At 45.6% G+C, this 18899-nt stretch overlaps 1 protein-coding gene across 8 annotated transcripts in view; it reads left to right on the forward strand.

The window, feature by feature from the left end:
* The window catches only part of TBCCD1 (TBCC domain containing 1), a 356963-nt gene that overhangs the window by 274654 nt on the left and 63410 nt on the right, over positions 1-18899 (forward strand). The gene's annotated exons all lie outside the window — the stretch shown is intronic.

An 18899-nucleotide genomic window follows, 5' to 3' on the forward strand; every position in this document is an offset into this window, starting at 1 on the left:
TCCAGGGTAGAGTCACCGTGACTCCTTACCCCTGGCGGTCTTGCACGCTTTATTATCATAAAGCCCCCAGGTGGGCCAAGTAGCACGTGCTTTTGTTTATAAATGCAGGGGGGGCCCCCTCCCGGTGACCTGAGAACCGCAACCTCCCTGGGGCTTGTAGTTGATGTGCAGGGAGCCACATGCCCCCCTACTGCCCTGGGGACTGCCACCTCACCAGGGATGTCTCTTCAGTATGCCCCCTCCCGCGGCCTCGGGGACCACAATCTTTCCGGGTCGATGAATGTCATTTAGCAAGGGCCTCGGGCTGTGTCAGGTAACCCATTAGGGCTTTTCATTAATTAAAAAAATAAAAATAAAATAGGGACTGAGGGGGGAGCCATGAGGGCCCCCACACAGTCCCAGAAAGCCCATAAAGGTCCTAAAGATCTGCCAACTTTATTTTCGTTTTTTACAAATATAAAATATTTTATTTAAAAATAAAATGCATTTTTGTTTTAAATTGCATACAGATATCTCATTCTAAGTATATCAGACATCAAACCCTAAAAACCTCTCTCTCCCTCTCTCTTTCTCTCACTGTCTCTTTCAATCAATGCTTCCACTCACACACCCACTCAGACCCTTAAACACCCACTCCGACACTCACAGACCCACTCACACTCACGCACCCAGTCAGATCCTCACGCACTCTCACAGACCTGCGCACACATTGATGCACCCACCAATACACTGATGTATGCACTCTCACACCCAGACATTCTGACAGCCACTCTCATTCCCCAGATACACCCTCTCACACCTATTCTCACACCCAGAGAGTCTGTGGAAAACTTCCACCACACACTGCCAAAGGGCAATGCGCAGCACGGAGTTGGATGGTCAAGGAGGTTGGCTGCAGGGTCTGGCTGCAGGCCAGCTATTGCGGGCAGCCTCCAGGGCACATGAGGGAAGGCCGTGCATGATGTAAGGTTGGGTGCTAATAGGGGGTTGGTCAAAAGGCCTAGCCTGTTATAACTAATTTTTCGTCAAAAATGTACAGCAAATCATACATTGATATTATCATTGATGTAATCAAAGATGTCATAAGTGCCATGATAGTGGGTAATTACCAGTGCATGGCGGGGCGCAAGTTATAGTTTCCTTCGGGCACGAGATATAGTAGTTAGTTGAGATAACTCTAACTATAACTGCCAAATTTGTAAGGTTTTGTACGTTTAAAATGTGTGCCTAACTATATTGTCCCTTTAACCTTTGCTTTTTTCAGTGAACTTCTATGGGTTTTTTAAATTCTATTTTCTAACTATAATGTCCCTGTAACCTTTGTTTCAATTAATATATATATATTTTTTTCAATCTTAGTAATATATACATTTGTCAAGCGGGCCTAAAGAGTATGTATATATTTTAAGGAAAGAAATACAGCTATTACACATATTTGTAGAAAGAAATACACATATCTATATATATCTATATATATCAATATAATCAAATTCTAAACGTTTACATGCACGGGAATATGTTGTACATGGCTGTTTGAGTATGGTGGGTATGTAGGAAAGACCAAACTCTTAACTCGTCTTCTGAAGATAAGGTATAGTTATGAGTGGATCTTATATTTGGGGTTATGAATTCCATAGTTTGGCCGCTTGAACAGAGAAAGATGTACCACATTTTTTCTTGTATGGTGGGGTTTTGAGTCAATGTGGCCAATCTTCAGCAGAGGTTCCTTTGGTGAATGTATTTGGTGATTTTATTCCTGATGAGAAGCGGTCCTGGTCTATGTGTTGCTTTGTGGGTGATTCAAAGTAGCTTGAAGGTAGATCTTCTGGCAGCCGGTAACTAATGTAGGGCCCTCAAGGCAGGGATGATGTGGGCTTGTGGCTTTACAAGTAGGAGTAGTCTGGTAGCAGAGTTCTGAATCCATTGTAGTCTTTTAATAGTATATAGGGATAATCCGTCGTAGAGGACATTGGTGAAATGTAGCTTAGACTGTACAAGAGCGATAGTAACCTGAACCTTGTGTGGAAATCCCTGGTGGGATGATGCGTTGCAGAGTTTTCATGGTGATGAAGCTTGATCTTGCTTGTTTGTCCACTTGGGCATTCGTTGTTAACTTCGAGTCCATTGTAATTCCAAGGTTTCTTACTTCCCTAGAAACTTTAGGAGGTAGTCCCAAATTGTCAGGCCAGTGGCAGAGGGGATCATACCTTTTCCAATCACCACATGTATTTCCGTTTTGAAAGCATTCAGTTTGAGATGGCTCCATGTCATCCATTGGTCAACAGCTCCGAGGCACTGAAGATTTGTGAGTTGCCAGTGTATTTGCGGCATTCCAGTTTAATTAATATTTGTGTGCCATCTGCATAGTTTTAGCATGTGAGCTGAAATTCAATGCCGGTAATGAATTTATCCAGATCAGTGGTTCCCAACCTGTGGTCCGGGGACCCGTGGGGGTCAGTGGGGCCTCCTCAGAGGGTCCATGACTGCTTGGAAAATTAAGTAATTCTAACAGATTGGGTCCCCAGCTTTCAGTAAAAACTCATTGGAGGTCCCCGGATTCCAGTAATGATTCACTGGGGGTCCCCAGGTTCCAGTAATGATAAATCAGGAGTCTACATAAGTCAAAAGATTGGGACCAACTGATCTAGATGTTGAAAAGCATGGGTGAGATAATTGAGCCTTGAGGGACCCTTGCTTGAGTGATGTACAGTTTGGATGAGAAAGGGGGAGTATGGATGTCATTTGTTTTGTTTTGAAGGTAGGATGTGATCAAGTCGAGAACAGTCTGACTCTGTGGCGTCTTCGTAGAATCTTTATATCAGGGTGTCCTGGTCAAATGTGTCAGAGGCAGCTGAGAGGTCCAAGAGAAGTAGTGCAGCAACTCCATTGCGGTCTACTCTCTTTTTAAGGCCATCCCAAATGGTGATGAGGGCAGATTCTGTGCCTCTTCCTGGGTAGAATCCACTTTGGTAGTCTGAAAGTATGAAGTTATCTTCAATGAATTCCTTTCAGTCAGTTTGCCCAGGAAAGGTCCATTTGTAATTGGTCTGTAGTTACTTGGGTCATATGGGTCCAGGTTTGTTTTCTTCAATAATGGGCATATGTATACCTTTTTGTAGGTGTTCTGGAAAGATTCCCGTAGTTAAAGAATTATTGATGATTCTTCTTACTGGTGTGGGAGCAGAGGTAGATAAAAAAATGCTCTTGAAAATGTTTGGTGGACAAGGGCCAGAAGGGCAGATCCATAAATTCCCTTTGTAGTATTTGTTTGCAGGAATGCAGAGGCTGAGCTGGCTTACTTTTGGAGGGAATTGTGGGAAATGGGTTGATGCTGGTGGTTTTCCATTGTTTTAAATGAGTCCAGTGTGTCTGCTTTGGTTGTGTAATGATTTGCCAGTTTGTCTGTGAATTCTTGAGCAATGGGATGAGTTCAGCATGAGCATTGGGAGCCACTCATTTATTATTCACTGCTAGTTGCAGGGAGTGCCACATTATGCACTGCAGGGAATTTTAAATCCTATTTAATTCAGCCTGGTGTTGCTCCTAGAAGGGGTAGGAGCACCACCAAACATTTTTGTAATTCTTTGTGGAGCTGCAAGAAGTATAGCAGCCCACCACTAACATTAAAAAACATAAATCAGTAAGTCCTTGCCATATTTTTTAAGCACTCCTGGCTGGAGCGGTATGCTCTTAAGCTGGACTGCAGAGTCCCCTTGTGGACAGTTCTATGGCTGCACTTTGTAGCCTGAAAAATGTTTTTTAAAAAGTGAAGATTTTTTTAAAAGAAAGTTTTATTACATTTTTAAATGACAGTCACTTGTATTAACCATTGAAATGTGTGAATTAGTGAAATATACATTTCTGATCATTTTGGGCTATTTTATTTTTAACAAATACAATACATGTGCTTTTTACATATGTTGATATTCCTACCTCTGCATAAAGTCAATATGACCAATTTTTATATTTTGATCTTCTAAACCTTTATCATAGTCAGTAGTTCTTCCTTACTTGAAATGATACCCTTTATTTTCAGCCATGATCACATGGTCCCTTAGAAATGGGAGAAAGCTGGTTGGTTGGTGAAAGGTTTGCATTCTGTAGGATCACACACAGTAAATGCATGTCAGTTAAAGCACGTATCCTATGGACCAGGCATAAACTTGGGAGTGATTAGCAAAGAGGAAACGTTGAGGGGCAATTATGGTGTCGCGCTCACAGCAATTACTGATAGCATCACCAGATGGATATCCCTGCCATTATCCTCAGCCTGCCGTATCGGACTCACGAAGATGGTCATACTCCCCAAGCTCTTATAACTTTTTTAAACATACCACACCTGCCCAGTCGTATTTTTTTCATGCACTCCACACCCAGATGATCCGACTGGCATGGGCATGTAAACAACCGCGAATAAGATGGGATATATATATTTTTTTTAACAGATTTTATTCGTTTAATTTATGGTACATTTCAATTAACACATCTTTAACAACACCACAGCAGCTAAATCATACTTATTTCGAGGGCTCCCAATATTCGGCAGTCCTGGTGTATATATGCCCCCATCGTATCGTAAAGCTCAGGAATAGCCCTAATCTCAGTGCTCCTCTTCTTCTCATGTACTAATTATCAAATGCTAATGGCTGAAATGGTGCGTTAGGATGGTGTGGTGCTGCGTTGTGTTAGTTATGGCTGTCATGTCTCTTATCTAACCCCCCCCCGTATTCCTCCCTGTCTTCCCCTCCCCGCGCCTGACCAAGTATAGCCTGCCACCCCTCATCTATCTTCCCCGCCGTCCCATCCATCCCCCGCAGTAGGGTGATCTGGTGTATCTCTTGTTTGACCAGTGATCCTCTCAGGTCCATTGGTGGGCCACTTCCTATCAATCAATGGGTGTGTGAGCTCATCCCGTCTCTCCTACTGGCTCGGGGTCCGGCTCCTCCCGTAACTTGTCGAGAAGCCGTTCCCACTCCTTCTTTCTGGGGACCCCCCTCTCCTCCTGAGATCTGTGTGTATGGCCATAATCTTGCTCTCCAACCACCTCTGAAGCTCCCTCCTCCAGCTAGGAAGGCGGGGTCCAGCCCGCTCTTCCAGTTCTTTGTCAACTCCGTTTGGCCAAAATAAATGCTAGATCTTGGAACCTGCTTGTTGCTCGATTTTTTGGGGTGTGGGGAAACCAGTGCAATAGGCAGTGCATGGCATTGAGAAGGATCTCACAGTCTATGACCGCTGCTACTTCGTTCACCACTGAGCTCCAGTAAGTCCCCAATTTGGGGCAGGACCAAAGCATGTGGAGGAATTCAGCTGCCTCTGCCCCGCCCTCGCATCTAAGATCTGAAAGTGGTCTCGCAGTCTTTTCGGGGTGAGGTACGCTCTGTGTATGATGTAAAATTGGATGAGTTGGAATTGTGAATTCCTAGATATCTTCGGGACCCTCCCCAGGACCCACTCCCAGTCGTCATCTAAGCTCTGGGTCTCAAGGTCAGACTCCCATTTTTGCTTTAGTTCCGTTAGAGGCCCCGTGTCCCAGCGGTAATCACTTTATGTATGGTAGTAATCACCCTTTGTGTACCATCTGATGTTATTATGAAGGTGCTCAGGCGGTGAAGAGCTGGCTCGTTCGCTCCCATCCGCCAGTACACCCGAACCCCTTGTTTGATTATATGCTCTATGCAATAGGAACTGGCCCTGCAATAATCCTTGCTCCTGACAGAAGTCCTCGAAGGGCAACAGGGTGCTCTCTCTATAAAGGTCTCCAATTTCCAGGGCCCCCGCCTCTTCCCATGCCATTAGTCCTCTCCAATCCCCTGCCTTAGGCAGCCACCGAAGCCAGGTCATCGGAATCTCCGGCGCACAGGGCACTGTCGATCTGGAGCGCCTAAGACAACATCTCTAGCAGCGAGCCAACACCTCAGCTTCGGGGGAGAGTCCCAGCCCCAGGATAGTGAGACCCAGAAACATCCTCGCCAGCGAGGATTCAAAGGGTGCTATAATATCCTCCCCTCCCTCCTCGGGCCTTCTCGCTGCCATCCATCTGGCCAGCCATTGCAGCTGGGCCGCAAGGTAATAGGATTCGAAATCTGGTACCGCCAGGCCGCCCTCCTCTCTGGGTCTCTTAACCTTAGCAAGCACCACTCTGCGTCTCCCTTTTCCCCAGATAAATGCTGTAAGCATGGAATCCAGCTCCCTAAGCATTGCCACCGGGATCCAGACCGACAAGGACGCAAAATAATTGAGCAGGCGGGGGAGCGCCACCATCTTAATGACTGCCACTCTTCCAGCTACCGAGATCGGGAGTGTGCTCTAGAAAGCCAAGTTGGACCTCAGGGCTCTCATGGCTTTGCTGATGTTGCCATCCAATAGGTCGGATCTGGAGTGGTATATTTTAACCCCCGGTATGCCATACATCGGGGCTCCCACGGCACACTTCCCAGCCCCTCTGGTGGGTCAACCCTTGCAATCAGGGGGAACAGGTATGATTTCTGTCAGTTGACCTTTAATCCTGTCAACCGGTCGAATAATGTTAATATGGATTGGGCTCCCGTCAATTCTCTACCAGTGTTCTGTAAGAAGAGTAGTAGGTCGTCTGCGTATAGTGCAGTAGTATGTCTCCTTGTGCCCTGTTGCAGTCCGTGATACCAGGCCGCAGTCCTAGCTTGAGCCGCCAATGGCCAGCGTGCATAACAGCGGGGAAAGGGGGCATCCCTGCCTGGTGCCTCTCTCCACTGGGTATTGCTCTGATATAGTAGCCCCGGTTCTAACTCTCGCCCTTGGATTTGTGTATAATAGCCTCGTCCAGCGGACGAAGCCCCAACCCCATGCAGAGAAGGACCGCGTAAAGGTACTCCCACTCAAGACTGTCAAATGCCTTCTCGATGTCCACTGTCAACACAGCAGACTCCGGCATCAGCGGGGCGACGGTATCCATGATATTTATGACTCTCCTGATGCTTTGAGCTGTGTTCCTGGAAGGGATAAACCCTATAAGATGGGATATTTTTACCCTCCCCTTTTCTAAAGACGATTTGAGGCTCCAGACTTAGAATTATATTATAACTGTGCACAAGCACACTATGCCAAACATTAGTTCAAACCCACCCCTTACTTATCATATCTGGCTGTGGAAGAGGGATATATGAGCCACTGCCATCGTCATCCTATCTGGGGGCTGCGTTGCATTTTACTGACTCAGCAGATTCTACAGTAGCGTGTACCACTGCTGCATGGAGCAACCTGGCACGACATGCAGACAAAACTGTACTCCCCACTAATCCCACTTCCATACCACTGTTTGTTACCAGTCGCACATGAAACTACTTGCCAGACACTCCTTTGATGACTAGGCTACCCCTGCTGGGGTAACCTTTATGCCAACAACTCATTTAAAATGAAGGAGCATTTTGTTGCATAAGAAATAGCCTCCCCATTGGACTATTTCATGTACATCGGGCTTAGGTCTTGCAAGCGACAGAGACTCCACAACTCCCAGACCACTTTAGTACTCCAATGTCCTGATCAGTCCAATTTCTTAGATCAATTACTGCCCCTGCTATATAGCACTACAGTATCCTCACTCACCACAACCTCTTTCTTGACAACCCTAAAACTCTTCATAGATATCCTTATCGGATTGCTCGGGATGAGCTGTGATCTGTCACATTCTTTTTCATTACAGTTGAAAAACTGTCCTCATCAACCCACAGAAGTATAGAGGTACCCCTGCTCATCTGTGTATTTCTGTGTGCCTCCTGGCTAACACCATAGCCAGTCCAGCACACTTACCTTGTATCCAAAATAGCTTGAGGAGGCTGTAATAAAAGGATAGTCATGGGATCTAGTGCAGTGGTGGCATCTACAATATTTATTTCTCCAATGATCTTACAATAAAAATGTCCAAGTCTGACCCCTCAAAAGATGCAGAAAGTTTGCTTCAGTGCATGTGTAGTTTGTACACTAAAGCTTACATTCAGGATTTATCTTTCCAAAGAGATAAATTGTAATATAAAGCTGCACATTCTCAGTTTGTAATTTATCAATTGGTATTTTGCATTTAGAGAGACCACCCACTTCCTGTTGAAAAGGAACAGCACATTGCATATCCCTAATCTTACACCCCAAACTGCTGTTCAGTTTTCTTTGGCAGAAATTGCTTGTACCACAATAGCCTGTTGTAGTAGTCTAAAGATGGGTGTTATCTTCTTTCGGAATCCACCTTCAGATAACTGAGGACATAGTTTGGTTTCAGGGCTCTTGGAGAATTAGCATACCATGCTAACTTTATCAGTCTCACCTATTCATATCTATACCTTCTTAATGCCGTCCCTCCCAATGCCCTACATTCACATACAATTCCACACAATGGTGTTGGCGGACTAAAATGTTGAATGGTGCCCATCGGCCTTGTTGACTTAATCTGCGTTGCAGTCTAGCCATGTGTTTCTCCCTAGCCTGCGATAAATTTAGAAATGCTGAAAAGGAGCCTATGCTAAAAGGCTCATAACTGTGGTGATCCATAAAAGCATGTGCATTGTTTTTAAATAAGACTAGGATGTCATGTTGTAATTGCACGGCAAAGAAACAAAGCCATAGGTCTGAGATTGCCAGCCCCCTGCTATATTGAGGGGTGTTCCTATGCACCCAGCCCACATCATGTTTGACCTCAGTGCCCTGCAGTGGTAAAAAAAAACGGTTGAGAGCAATGGGATCCACCCCCCCAGTACAGCAACAAATTAAACAAGGAGACCTACAATACCAGACAAAAGCTTTTTCAGTATCTATATTTGCCTTCACAATCTATGTCAATATTTGGCACAACACTACAACCATCTCAGATTTCAACCCAGAGATTTGCCATGAACAAATACCACCTAACATACATAAACTAATTAGAGGATGGCATCATTAACCTATTGGTTATCACCTTCACCAGTATTTTGCTGTCAAAAGTTTATCAGTGAAGAGGCTGCTACCACCTGCACAGCCCTGTGTTTTTACTCTTTATGTTAAGCACTGAATTTGTAGCCTCTTTTATGAAAGGTTGCAACAACTGTCTGTCTAAAACATCAATACCTACCTCCAAATGTTTGAAGGAGAGTAGGCCTGCATAATGCTTAAATTTAATTTTCATCCCACCTGGTGTAGTGAAATATGTGTTCTTGACCACTGACTTTGTGTTGCACCACTTTGCACCTGGATTAGCTGTCTAGTGTTCACCAGTTACAGATTACATTTTGTATTCGGTTTAGCTGCCTATTGACTTTATCGTAGCGTTAGACACTGCCATGTTAAATGTGTTATTATTATTCCACATTGTAAACTGTGTTCGTTTTTGTATTCTTTCTCACCAAAGAGCTAGGACATATTATCACCGAACAGCTAGTACATAATATGGAGGAGGTAGGCAGTCAGCACAATAAGAATGTACCAGACTGATGTTTTTTAGTGCAAGCAGGGAACGGCTTGGGAGAGACAATTTGGGAGACTGACCTACATTAGCCAGCATGTTTGAATATTTCTTTTTTATGGGAGGATTTTTTTCCAGAAACCCTTCTACGGCTCTTTAAGATAAAAAAAGATGTCCCTGCTCAGTAGCGGTGATATTTTCAAGACCTCGGTCAGGATTGGACATCAAATGCCTGACATCTGTCCCGCGTGAGGGTATACATCTCTTTCTCGCAGTTGAACGGGGGTCATCTTCTTGCTGGCATGAGAAAGATGAAGAGCTTGGCGGGCCCTTCAGTGATGAACTTTTACTTTATTTTTTGCTTTGCATAATCATAACTACATATATTTGCTATGTACATTGCAGTTGAGAATCATTTTGGTATATTTTCCTTTCATTGCTGTGACTATTTTTGAACATGCGTTTTCAATCTATTAAAATCCTTTTTTAGAAACCTCTTGGTGAAATAATAATAAATGTCTTCTTTGAAATGAGAAGTGCATTCCAGAGATTTGCTGTCAGCCCGGTCATTAGTGAAAGCAAAACACCTGGGCCCATGGTTTTTCCAAGCTGCAGGTATTCAGTGGCTGAACTAGATTCATCTCAGTTTGATGAGGTTGTCTCAATCAAGATATGTATCTGTTAACTTCGGGCATTGTTTAGGACTACATTGAATTACACTATATCCTAAGGAGCTCCTTGATTTAACCACCATGCATGCTAAGCCTACTATCAACTGTCTTAAAAGACTATACTGTATATGTGCCTTTACTAGCCTGGCTTTCACCATCAGAAAAGCTCACAACCATAAATTAAAAATTTCATGTATACCTACATATAGTTTTCATATTTAACTAAGATGTTATGATCTTTCTTCCCAATCTCTGCTCGCTCTTCCTCTGCCTAAGTAAGTTTCTTTCTACTGATTTTTAGGATACACTAATTTGTGAGGTACACACATCAACCTGTTGTATACTTCAAAGGTCTCCCAAATGACGTCCATTGGCATCGCTGGATCATTAAGTTGGAAAGCAACCTGATTTCATTATGTAGTGTTGAGAAGATATCTTAAGAAAGTGAATCAGACATTGACCACCATTTTGTCTTAAAGCTGTGTCTCTGCAGTAAGACAAGCCTATCTCAACAGTTCAGAAAACATTTGTGAGTGAATTAAGTTATATTCAGCTGCTGTGAGTGCATTGTGTGATACTAAGAAAGTATCTAGTACTGAGGATGAACTGTTGACTTAGGAATAGTATGTGATTTGTTTTTTCATTTAGAGTCGGGTGTTGGTAGTTTGTGTGTGTTTAAAGCACCAAGCCTCCGTTAAATTACAGAATGTCATACTCTAAATGAATTGTACTGCTGGCGTAGTGGGATGTTGGTTTTTCTTGCTTGGCCTATCCATAACTTCATCAAAAACTGAATTTCACACCAGACAGTTCACATACCTCCAAAATAATCTTGACAACGACACATACAGACTCATAAAACTGCAGGCAATCAGTGCTGGGCCATTAACATTCTCAAGCACCATATTATGAAATGTTATTGTCCCCTATAAAGTGACTTAACTCTGCTTAGATTTAGTCCTCAGATTGCAGGTCAACAGTGGCAGGCAAAATTACAACAAACTACCCCTCTCCTCCGGATTCCCCCTGCCAACATGACTGCTGTAAGTGTGTTTCTCTCTGTAATCTCCATTGATAGTCATAATCATTTGAATATTTCTGCCAACGTGCTGGTACCCCGGAGCACTTCTTTATACAATATCTTCTTAAGTGTAGACATTCGCCGCACTTCAGGGTGGCTTGTAGAAACACTTAAGAAAGAACATAATATGCAGCCAAGGCTACAGTGGTGGAGTCCTTCAGATTATATTTAGAACAAGGTTAAAACACCCATATAACTGCATAATTTCACAAACCCTTTTTCTGTAAAAAGTAAGAAATGAAGAATGAAAGGACAGTGTAGCCCCATAGGCTGCTATTATGTGAGTTTAAAACAGTAACTGTGCTTTTAAGAATGCAGAGACCACCATTATCCCATGATTCTCAGTAGGTGGCAGTTGCTTCAGTTCTTTTTTCTGGTACCTGGTGACAGGATCCTGGAGCACTGAGCTTGGCCTTTTTGTCATTTTTTCTTCAAAATCCACTTGTGAATTTTAGTTGAAACTACTTCACGCTACATCTATCCTAATTCTCTCATATTTTACTTGAGGCATTTGTTTCCATTATTATGCGTTCTCTGTTTGGCAAGTGCCCAGCCTGTGGGAGGAAGAAGGCTAAATCAGACCCTGACAATGCCTGTATTCTCTGCCTTCCTTCGAGTCATCTTCCAGACCAGTGTAAAGATTGCAAGAAGTTCTCATCCCGTACCCTGAGAGAGAGAAAAAGATTTGCCTCCATGGCACAGAAGAGCGGTGCAGACAGCAAGTCCAATCTCAAGGTAAGATTTCAGAGCGAGGAGAGGGTCAGTCCTTTACCAGGGCTCTTACATCTGCCTCTGAGGGACGTGGAAGGTCTACAAAGAGAGTGCCAGTTCGAAAACGCCATTTTTCGCGATCTAGGTCAAGGGAGTCGATGTCAAGACCAGGTACAGCACCAACTTGTTCGCCATCGAGTACTGGATCTCCATCAAAGAAACAACACAGATCGACGTCTAGACAAGGTTGAACCCATATGCCGCCGACGTGCACTGTGAGATTGACGTCATGGAGCATATCAACATCAAGGCAACCAGATCCTTCAATACCAAAGATCTGTTCAACATCGACTCGTAGGAGATCAACGTCGAGGCATCGCCACTGGAGGTCAATGTCAAGTCATTGTTCGAGGTCGACATCAAATTCCATCTCATCGTCGAGAGGAAAAAGGCGGCATATAAACACTTAACTGACTCTGAGTACTCAAGGGCCTATTCTCCTTCATCACCATTAGTACTACTGGATTCGCCTCCTTCACTTTGTCAGTGCAGCCACTGTTTTTGGACACGGAGAACATCTAGACATCGATCCAGAAACACAACGTCCTCCTCGTCTTCAACAGGACGCTACTTACAACATTTTTTTATTTTTTAAATCTATTTTATTGCTTCAGTTAATAAAAAAAAACAATTGTGTTCCCATATATAAACAGTTACACACTTCTTTTTTGTGCTCCGGATCTGATTACACTCACATATCTTTTGCACACACGGCAGTGTGATTGCTACTTGTACATTCGACTGAAATTATTTAGAAACATTGTTAACAAGAAAAAAATTATAAAGGAAGAAAGGATAGAGGAAAGAAGAAAGAGGAGAGAAGAGATCATGGTCGGGGGAGCCGCTCGGGGGTGTCCGCGATTCCTATTATAGGTGCCCCTCACCAGGAGGGGATGTAGCGTGCTGTGTGTTTCCACAGTAGTTTGAGTGCGAGGGGTGCACAGGTGGCACGCAGGCCGCAAGGGGAGGTGGGGGGGAGAGGAGGAAAAAGGAAGGAAGGACCGACCCCCGGCGTTCTATCGCAATATGTTCCCAATTTTGGGTTTGATTTGACCTGGTGTATCTGCGCCCTGTTTCCCACTGCGTACCTCCATATCCTGGAGTGCGCGATCAGTGCTTCCATTTGCGTGTGTTCCCTATCAGTATTGTCTTATTATGTCGAACCGATTGCTCAAGGGGGTCGCATGTCATCTTTGCTTTCCAAGGTAGTAACAAAGGAATCCCATGTTTCTATGCCCTTGACTTGGACCCCTCTGTCTTGAAGTGATTGCAATGTATGTGCTTCTGCCCAGCGTAGCAGATCTCTCTGCCACTGATGGGTACTCGGCGCGCTAGGTGCCTTCCATTGCATTGCTATCAGGCGCCTGTAAAGCGCAAGCGCTAAGTCAATGCATCTGTGTGTCTGTTTCCGTCCTTTGGGTTACCCTGATTCCTAATAGGCATAACTCCGGCGTAGGGGACAAGGGAGTATCTAGCCACTCAGCTATCAATGATATTATGTCTTTCCATGCATTCATAATTGGGGGGGGCATTCCCATGTCATGTGGAAAAAGGTGGCTTCAGCGACTCCACATCTGGGGCACCCCTGCGGCGTCTGAGGGAACATGCGTGCGAGTCGATATGGTGATAGATATGTTTGGTGTAGGTAATTAAACTGTGTGTATCTAAGCCGGGAATTGCGTGACACAGCGTATGTCATTGTCATGGCTTGGCTCCATGCGTGTTGTGAGAGTGGTGTAGAAAGAACCTCGTCCCATCTATTTTATGCTTGTTCCTGCCTATGTTCGATATGTGTGGTCAGGATTCCGTATAATCCCGATATGTTTATCGGGGTGTCTGAATTATCTGTTAAATCATGTAGGATAGGGGCCGCCTTAGGTTCGTCATTTCCGCAGTTCCAGGCGGATCGTACTAATTGTTGCAATGCGCCATACGCTATGAAGCCCCCCTGTCCCAGATTATGGGCGCTGGCCAGTGCCGCATAAGTTAAGAGGTGACCGTCGCCATATATGTCCCCCACTGTTTGTATGCCTTTCTCGGACCATTTTGTCAGGCTTGGTTTCGCCGCTATCTTTTCGATTTTTGGAATGGCCATCAGTGGGATCCTGGGGGAGTACTGTAGATTCTTATTCCCAGCTAATACGAATCGATTCCAAACCCAGGGGGCAGTGTTTAATAGAATGTTATGTGTGTGTCGTGAGCCATCTCGAGCCAGCGTAATATGTTAGTATGACCTAACTCAGTGTACGCCGTCTGTGCTTCTAAGCTCATAGGATTACAGAGCCATTTGATCACCCATTGTAATTGTGCGGAAGCATAGTACAGCTCTAATTGTGGTGCCCCCCGCCCTCCTTGCGTGAGTGGTTAGTGTATTTTCACTAGAGCAACACGTCGGCGACCGTTGCCCCACACCAGGTCGAGATCTTGAAAAAAGAATTAGGGAGTGCCAGTGGGTACGCCATGAAAAAATATAATAGCTGCGGTAATACAATCATCTTTGCCATGGCCACTCTACCCATGGGTGAGAGTGGGAGCGAGCCCCTGAAGGACCTGATCGCCTGTCCTAAGTTGCACTCCTTAAGGTCTAGGGGGTCATGGTACACATTTATCCCTAAGTATTTGAAAGTGGTGTAACACCATTTCAGGTCGCAGGGCGTGGGGTCGAGACGATGCATCTCTGGCACCGCGTGCATCGGAAATAAGCAGGATTTTGACCAATTCACTTTTAATCCGGAGATTGCCCCGAATTGATCCAACAGGCCAAGTAGGTCAGGGAGGGATTCAGTGTGGTTTCGCAGGAATATTAGTGCATCATCCACGTAAAATGACACAATGCGATGTGTACGCCCGTCCAGGATGCCCCATTTTGGGGCAAATGTACGTAGCCGAGCAGCTAGTGGTTCGATAGCAAGGGCGAACAGTAATTGGGACAGTGGGCAACCTTGTCTAGTGCCTCTTCCAATACTGAACTTCTCAGAGATAGTCACCTGTCTTTACCCTCGCTGACGGTGCCGAGTATAGGACCCTGACCCATCCAATGTATGTCTTACCGAAACCCATTTGATTCAGTGTCTCCATCAGAAAGGGCCATCCTAGAGTATCAACGCTTTCTCGATATCCAGTGATACTGCCACTTGCTTGTATTCGCCCTCTGGAGTGTCTGCCATCAGGCGCAGGAGGTTCCATATATTGATAAAAGTATTATGGCCAGGTATAAATCCAGACTGGTCTGGGTGTACTAGGTCCGGCAACAAAGGGAGCAGGCGATTTGCTAATACTTTACCGAGCAGTTTGCAACCTGAGTTCAGTAATGATAGTGGTCGGTATGAACGAACATCCAGTGGGTCGCGGCCCGGTTTAGGTAGCACCGCTATTATCGCCTCACGTTGAGATTCTGGCAATTGACCATGCTCAAGGGCCTCACCCAAAATGTCTAGGTATGGCGCTAGTGTTTGTGCCGAGAAAGTACTGTAGTACTCTGCAGGAATGCCGTCACTACCAGGTGCTTTACCATGTGCTAATTGTTGCAAGGCCTGTTGTATCTCTTCGATGTCGATCGTGCTCTCCAGAGCTCCTATCTGTGTGTCAGTGAAGCGATTTAATTGTATCTTCTTGAAGAACTCACTTAATTGTTCTGGTGAGGGGGGGCTGGGCCTTGTATAGCGTGCCATAATATTCTCTGAAGGCGTCATTTATTTCCACCTAAGTGTTTATTATTATCTCTGTGTCAAGGCGGATGGCGCCTATGGGAGTGTTCTGTCGTTCCTTCTTTAGTAGCCATGCCAGCAGTCTCCCTGGCCTATCCCCCTCTGCATGCGTGCAGGCCCAGTAGTGACGGTAATCATATTGCCTGAGGCGAAGGACTGCCTCATTCCACTGTTTTCGCAGTCCCCCGAGCTCCGCTTCTGTTATAGTACCTTCTGCAAGTTTACACTCTGCAATGCGTACGTCACGTTCATATTTTTGGAGATCTTGAGTCAGTGTCTGTCGTGCACCTCCTGCCACTGATATGCATGTGCCTCTTATTACCACCTTATGTGCATCCCATTCAGTTGCCCGAGTGCTCGTTGTCCCGCTGTTTAGTGTGAAATAAGATGTGATTTGTGTGGCTAGTTCTTTTCTGGACGGAGGGTCTTGTAGTAAACTTGGTTGGAGGCGCCATGTTGGGATGCATGCGCGTGGTCTGCCCCATCAAATATGTGCTATTAGTGGATAATGATCCGAGATTACCCTTGCCATGTATGCAGCGCCTGTGAACCTATGTATCAAATCTTGCAAGCTGAGTATTAAATCTATTCGGGTGTGTAGGAGGTGCATCGGAGAATAATAAGAATACTCCCTATCTAGTGGGTGTGAGTGCCTCCATCTGTTAGTCGGCGTTCTCTCATCCAGGATTGTAGAATTTGTGAATTTTTCCTTACTGGGGCAGCTACTAATGGCGGGTGTGACCTGTCCATATCTACCTGTGGTGCGCAGTTCAGATCCCCTCCCCATATTCTTGGCAAGGTTAGGTTATTTGACAGGCATGGGATAGTGTTCTGTAGGAATTCACCCTGTTTAACATTTGGTGTATACAGCCCTATTATCGCCAGCGGCTCCCCGTCAAGCGAGCCTTCCAGCTGGACAAACCTGCCTGTCTCGTCCATTGTGTTGCGCGTCACCGTGTGGGGGACCCCCGGGGCTAGCCAGATCAGGACTCCCCTTGCATAAGTTGATGTCCCGGTACCATGTACTAGTCCCGCCCATCTCTTTTCTATTGTTTTAAGATCCTCTGGAGTGAGATGCGTTTCTTGCAGTATAGCTATGTGTATGTGATGGCGTTTTAAATATGTGTGTATCCTGCTTCGTTTAGTCATGCCCGCCATGCCTTTCACGTTCCAAGTTAGTATGTTATATGTGGGCTCTTTGTGTGATATAGTCTGATGCATCATCTATCCCGTGCCAATTTAACACAGGGGTCAGGAGTTCCGCTCCCCCGCTTACCCCCACCCAAAGCCCCACCCGTGCGCGCCCCCTTGCACCCCACCATCTCCCCTCGATTGATTGTGTAGAATAATAGTGACAAGAGAAGAGCAGAGTATACTCTTCCAGTAGAGGTAAAAAGAAATCTATGAATCTATGGTAAAAGAAAGGACTTACTGGGCGAGGCCCAACTTTGAACACTTTGGCACAACTGGTGCCTAAGCAAGTGTCTATACAAGTCTGTTCCATTCTGGGACCGTTCAGGTGTTGGGGGGTGTAGATTAATTGAGGTCTAGAGCGTCTGTGTGACCCACCTCCGTTGTGTTGTAACCATGCGCAGCCACAAATGAAATTGCATCAGCCATGGCTAGTGCTTCTGCGGTTTCCGGAGTCGCCGCCGGACCGGGTCCAGCCGAGCGGTGATCATGTTCATCCGTTTCCGCGACCAGGGGGACTGCTCTCAGCCGTCTTGGGAAGGACAATCTTGCATTATGTCCTCAACTAGGCCTCTTTTAGTCTTTCAAATCGGTAACGAGTGTCTCGGCCAAGGACGTCGTTGGGGGGGCCTCATATGTCATCCGCCATACGTGGGGTGAGGTCTGGGACACCAATCAGTGGAGAGTGGGGGGAGCTGGATCCGCTACGTAATAGGCTGTTGTTGTTGGGTTCTACTTCGCTTCTGGTGTCCGATTGCGAGCGTACGAATGTGCTGGCTTCCTTTAAGGCCTGCGCCTGGTCGACTGCTACCTGTGATTTTGTTGGACGTGCCGATGAGCTTTTCTTTTTCTTTCTACGAAAGCTGGGTGTGATCCATTCTTCCTGCACGGTGTCTTCTTTGGATGAATCAGCTAGGCCCTTGGCATGTATCCATGTCCATGCGTCTTCCGGAGTTAGGAACATAAGGGTCTTTTCTCCGTTTATTACTCGGAGGCGGGCTGGGAACATAAGTGAATAGGTAATTTTATGTTTGCGAAGTAACTGCTTGATTTTGATGAACGATGCTCTTTTGTGTTGCACTTCCATCGGGTAATCTGGATAGGCCCTGATATTGCAGTTCTCCAGACTAACTGGGCCTGAGGATCTAAAATATTGCAGAACTTGGTCCCTGTAGTTTAAGAATCGCGCTATCAGTGGTCGAAGTGGGGCACTAGGTTGCGGTGGCCTGCCAGGGATTCTGTGTGCTCTTTTTACCACTGGTTCTTTAGTGGTGTCATGTATCTTCATTATGTCTTTCAGCCAGTCCTTTAAGAACTCCTCGGCTTTGGTTGACTCTACTCTTTCCGGGATACTGAGAAATCTGATGTTGTTGCACCTGGAGCGGCCTTCCGCGTCTTCGGCTCTGCGCTGCAGTTGTCATTTCGGTTTCCATCTGTTGGATTTTCGTTTTCATACTTGCGACCTCTGGATGAACAGTTTCCAGTGCCAGCTCTGTATTGACGACCCTGTTCGTTAATTCGCGGTGATCCGCTCGGAGTAGTGTGACCTCCAGGACAACAGCGTCTATCTTTCCTTCGAGCGAAGCCTTAGTATCCATTACTGCTTGCAAGAGTTTATCAAATTGCAGAGAATGTGTGCGCAGCATTTCACTCACTTGGAGAAGTGTTGTGATCTGTGTGTCTGGAGTGTTCGCGGCAGGCGGAGCTCCACTGTCCATGTGGGTTGCCCCCTTAGGCTGTTTCGGTTTGACCATTATGTCCTTTTGAGGAGATTGCTGTTGATCTATCCACTGGTTCTATGTTCAACCGGGGTAGTCTTAGGCCAGAAAACCCGCTAGTGGGTCCGTGTTTCTCGCCTCCAAATGACACTCCAAATGTGGACAATCTGAGGGTCCCTCGCGTGCTTCCTTAGCCGTACCTCTGCCATGGTCCCTAAAGCTTCAGATTAATGCTGCCCCACGTGCATCCAGATAGTGGGTCAACTGTTGGTACATTTCGCCCACCGTAACAGTGGTGTGAGTGTTTTATTGCTTTAGTAGGATCCTGAGTCGCCAGTGGGAGGGGGACCACTA

This window comes from Pleurodeles waltl, chromosome 3_1 (genome assembly GCF_031143425.1).
Source record: "Pleurodeles waltl isolate 20211129_DDA chromosome 3_1, aPleWal1.hap1.20221129, whole genome shotgun sequence".
Classification (NCBI taxonomy): Eukaryota; Metazoa; Chordata; class Amphibia; order Caudata; family Salamandridae; genus Pleurodeles; species Pleurodeles waltl.